We start from the raw sequence: 5,311 nt of genomic DNA, 5'->3' as shown, positions 1-5,311 counted from the left end.
CCCCCTCCTTTCTTACCCCATCCTTTCCTACCCCCTCCACTCCTCTTCTACCCCCTCCTCTCCTACCCCCCCAGCCATTACCATTTTGGGCTCTGTTCTATTTTGAGACAGGATCTTGAGTAGCCTAGGCTGGCCCCAAACTAGCTATGTAGCTGAGGATGACCTTGAACTCCTAGTCTTCCTACCTTCGGGTCCCAAGTGCTGGGATTTACAGGCATGTGGCACCCATACCTGGCTGTACTTCTATGTTGGGCTCCCCCTTTCCCTGCTCTAGACTGAGTCGTTGGTTTGTGTAGTGGTCACCCTTGGCTGAGCCCCATGCTTTGCTCGTGGTTTGGCAGAAATTGGCTGTCAACGTTGCCAGGAAGCTTCCTGCCCCACTGTTTACTCTGGGAAAGGAAGTGGCTTTTAAGTCTTAAACTTGACCTAGTGACCCAGAACACAGACCAGGACTTCCCATTGTTATTTGGCACAGATCACCAGACCTCATGATGAAAGGAAGGGGTTGGACACTGGTGGGCATGAGGCTGAGGCTGGCTGGGGGAGGGAGGACGATGGTAGTGTTGGTGTGTGACAGAGGTGGGAAAGCTCAAGGTAGACATGTCTTTCATTTGCCTTAACTGAAGGACACAGGACGAAAATGACAGCCAAGTCTGACTCTTTAAGGTTCCATCCCACTCTTTTTTGGGAGTCCGAATCCTGACTTCTCCCTTCCTAGCTACCTGGCCATCACGCTCTTGAATATATTTTTTGTGACTTTTTGTTTTTTTTGGTGTGTGTGTGTGTGTGTGTGTGTGTGTGTGTCTTCTTAAACCAATGGCAGAACCAATGGCCACATGATGATGAGGATAACTCCACCCTTTGGGCCCAGAGTGTGCCAGCCACATAGGCTTGCCCTTTTTCCTGTCTGTTTGCTTTTGCTTTGTAGTTTTGCTTCTCCACTTGAATACATTAAGACCCTTCACCTGCTCTGGGCTCAGTGGTAGGGCACTTGTCTAAACATGTTTAAAGCCCTGAGTTTGATGCCCAGAACCACAACAAATGAAAACATCTTATAGTAGGATGATGTTATCTCATCCCTCTGTACATTTAAGTAATATTTGCTCATTGCCAGCAGCTGCTCAGTCTGGGAATCCCTTAGCTGTAGGCAGGAACCAGACCTTATCTAGGAGATTGTAGCCTAACACTATTAATGAGAGTCAGACCTGCACATGGCTATCAACAAATTTGTGTGTGTAACGTAAAGACCCTTCTTGTTATGTATTACTTCACTTAACCCACACAACACTGACGTCAACATTTCTGGTATCTGCTTTATAGATGAAGAAATTAAGGCTGAAGAGGCTGGCTGGACTGATATGAAAATAACACTCAGTAAAGTGACAATTCTGTGTCCTGCTTCACACCCCTACAGGAAGGGAGACTGAAAGGACTTCTGAAGTTCTCTGTTCATGCCACCTCCTGACAGGAACCTTGTTTTAAGTGGGACACGTATATAAAGCTCCTAGGAAATATATAACACTTCCTGTATGTTTCTCTTTAGATGGGATTCTAGTTTGATCTCTGTTGCTGTGATAAACACGATGACCAGAAGCAATTTGGGGGAGGAAAAGGTTTATTTTAAATTACACTTCCAGGTCTATTATTGAAGGAAATCAGGGCAGGATCTACAAGCATGTGCCATCAGAGGAACGTTGCCCTATCCCGCCCTGCTCCCACACACCTGCCTAGGACTTCTCACATAATGGTGACAATCTCTCACAGAGGGGATCATAGGCCAATCAGTTGAGGCTCTTCCAGATGACTCTAGGTTAAGTTGCTGTCCAAAACTAACCAACACAGGGATCTAGGCTGGGGGTGCCCTTGTAATAATGGGAGGGAAGGTAAATTACTTATCGCCACAGAATCAGACACCTAAAAATGCTGGGAACTGTTAAATGTTTTAAAACTCAGTGTATATTTTTCCACTTTTTTAAAAAAAATTTCAGATTTCTTTTTACAAAGACATTATCATCCCTGTGTGTAGAGTGCGGGAGGGGTACAGAGGTAGAATTTCAGAAGCGCGTCACTTACCGTTCACACGTTTAATATACATGGACCCTCCTTCCCTCAAGACTCATATACATAGTTTTGAGTCTCAAGGGGCTCAGACAGGTAGATAATTATTTAAGGGATGTTACGTCACAGTTCTTTGGGTGTTTCAAGCTCAATAACCCATGCTTATCTCGGAGGCAGTGACTATACAAACCGTATATTATCACACATTCCCCTCATCGCTGGGACTAGGGATGCCCAGGATGGGGTCGCACGTGGCCACGGCGGTTGTGACGCGGAGACCTGTGGTCGCGAACTGCCACCCGCTCCCGTCCCCATGGCGTCCGCCTCCCGAGCCCCCGCGAAGCCCCCGCAGGTCCTAGTCCTCGACCCACCCACGGACCTCAAGTTCAAAGGCCCCTTCACCGCGGTAGTCACGGCGCATCTTAAACTTCGTAACCCATCGGCGAGGAAAGTGTGCTTCAAGGTGAAGAGTACCAGCCCTCGACACTACTGCGTGCGGCCCAACAGCGGTGTCATCGAGCCAGGCAACACGGTGACGGTCACAGCCATGCTGCAGCCCTCCTGCTGCGGCCCCAGCCGGGAGGTCAGGCATAAGTTCATGGTGCAGACAGTATTTGCTCCTCCTGACACTTCGGATCTGGAGGCCGTGTGGAGGAGGGCAAACCCAGGGGAACTAATGGATTCGAAACTGAGGTGTGTATTCGAAGCGCCGACAGAAAGTGACAAACTGGAAGAAGGCTTGAGACTCAGAAAGGCAGCGCATCCCGACAAGCCGGAACCCTCCTCCTGCACTTCCTTGAAGCTGGGTTGCACTATGCCTCTTCCTGTTCTGCTGGTGATCGGAGCAGTTTTCTTTGGATTCTTTCTAGGGAAATTCGTCTTGTAGAGTGAGGCGCGCACAGCACTATTCCCCTCACCCTACCCCCACTTAGACCAGAAAAAAAAAGTTTCTTTACCCACCATCTTATTGGAAGTATAGCCCGCCCGCGGTGACAAACTTTGTGTGCGTGTAGTCTCATAGGCTTCGCCCCTAATGATCTCTTGTGATTGGAGGACGCAATAAACAAACACACCAAAAAAGAACTGTTGGGCTACTGGACAGATTGCATATTATCGGATCATCACAAGCCAGTTGCCCATTCAGTGCGTGGTGATATGCACCAAGAAATGTTTTGTTTTGTTTTGTTTTCGGTTTAAGAAGAGTTCAAGAAGTGTTCTTGTAAATGTTTACTTTGAGAGTCCTTTTAGTTTTTACCTACTGAGTTACCTACCTCTTGATAGATGATTTACTGAGATTTGCTAACCTGCTCGCTCAGGCAGTGCCAAGAGGTGTTCACTGGGGGAAGTGGTATCTCTCTCTTTTTTTTTTTTTTTTTGGTTTTTCGAGACAGGGTTTCTCTGTATAGTCCTGGCTGTCCTGGAACTCACCCTGTAGACCAGGCTAGCCTCGAACTCAGAAATCCGCCTGCTTCTGCCTCCCAAGTGCTAGGTGGTATCTCTTAACACACGTTAATAAAGCAAACTTTTCTCTATCTCTTCTGAGTCAATTGTTGACAATTGTTGACTGGGTTTTTCACCTTTACAAATCTGCCCCATGGTATTTAACTTTTCTTTTCAAATATGTTAACAGATTCTTTTTTTGGTAGCTTGCCTATGTTTGTGTGTCACTGGGGCGGTTAGAAGAAAAGTGGGAATTTGAAAATTATACTGCATGACTTTTGCTCGCATTGAAGCCCTTCCACATACTTGTAATTAAAATTCAATTTATTAAGGAAAGGAATTGATAGAATTTTAGGCTATCCTGGTAGTTTGAACAACTGTAAGTGATTTGTTTATAGAAATATAAAATAATCAAACTCGAGAAGAGTGCTGTGGTTGCAGTGAATTTGAGCATGTGCCATGCAGCTGTCTTGGGCTTAAGTTACTACATTTTTTCCTAGATTTTTTTTTTCTTACACTTTCTTTGTCAAGAGACTTATTCTCCTGGATTTTGAAGTACTTATCAGCCTGCCTAATACTTCTTATTACTTTATGACTTATTTCACTGTAATCACAGTTAAAAATGGGGTGATTTTTTTTCCTGCCTAACTTCACATTCAAAATGAGTCTCCAATAAGGAAAGGGACTTTTTCCTTGCAAATCAAACTGTTAATCATTGTAAAATCTTGTTTGGTTTAAATGCACACTCTGGGTTCTGATAGTTTCTTGCATATATGCAGATATAGTTTGACCTTATATCTCCATTTATTTTATTAACTTATTTTATTCGTACTAAGAAAATTTTGGAATTCGAGAAAATATTAAACTAAGGCTAGCCTAAACATTTTAAACTGAGGCTAGCCTAATACAAGTGAATTTTTATCCTTGAATTTAGATGTTGGTTTTGTAGAAGATGCTCTGTGCCAGAGGGAGATTGGCTCTTGAGTTTTGATGTGTGATACAATCAACAGGCCAGGCCTGTGAGCTCATTTCATGTGAGAGTGAAATGTTCCCACACGCTTTGGTTTTCTTTTCATTTTAAATGTGTTTGAGTTGGTCAGATCATATGTGTTGTTATAGTCCTCTGTGATATCTTTTATAGAACCCCTAGCTAGTGTGTGGAAATTTCTGGACACTGTTTGCTACTGCAGGTGCTATTAGCCAATGCTTGTGTCAGCTGTTGCTGCTAGCTCCTTTCCAATAACTGGAAAAGCATGATTAAAATAGTCTAAAGTTCCCATCCCATAAGTACTAATTCTATGATTACACTTAAGGCTCTGTATATAATCAACATCCCTAGTGATAAGTATCAAGTTTGGTATTTTGTATCCTTTAAAAAATATTTTAATTTTCAGAAACTTAGAAAAATATCTTAGAGTTCATCTTATTCACCCTCTTTATTTTATATCTGGGAGTTCTGAGTTCCTATAAGAGTAGAAAAGACTTTTCTGTGTTTATAAATTTCTGATCTCTTGGTCTTTTGTCTGCTCTAGTAATTTTGAAGAAAAAAATTTACTAATTTGATAAATGGCTGAAATAACGACCAATGTTATTTACTAAGCATATATGAGATATGTCTCCCCACTTGGCATAGTACTGCCTGCCTGAAATCCCCGCACTTAGAAGGTGAAGATTGAGGGGTAGGAGGTCAAGATCGTTCTCAACTACATTGTGAGTTTGAGGTCAAGGTGGGTTACTTGAGACCATGGAGAGAGAGAGAAAGAGAAAGAGAGAGAGAGAGAGAGAGAGAGAGAGAGAGAGAGAGAGAGAGAGA

The 5,311-nt window shown here is 43.6% G+C and overlaps 1 pseudogene across 1 annotated transcript; it reads left to right on the top strand.

Moving 5' to 3' along the window:
- Positions 1-2,350: 2,350 nt before the first annotated feature.
- LOC114629219 lies at positions 2,351-3,211 on the top strand (annotated as a pseudogene). Its single transcript, XR_003712612.1, has one exon. The product of XR_003712612.1 is annotated as a vesicle-associated membrane protein-associated protein A pseudogene (transcript).
- Positions 3,212-5,311: the final 2,100 nt, after the last annotated feature.

This window comes from Grammomys surdaster, unplaced genomic scaffold, assembly GCF_004785775.1.
Source record: "Grammomys surdaster isolate TR1022 unplaced genomic scaffold, NIH_TR_1.0 278, whole genome shotgun sequence".
NCBI classification, from domain to species: Eukaryota; Metazoa; Chordata; class Mammalia; order Rodentia; family Muridae; genus Grammomys; species Grammomys surdaster.
The sequence above is the reverse complement of the archived record's forward strand: the minus strand, read 5'-3'. Positions and strand labels throughout refer to the sequence as shown.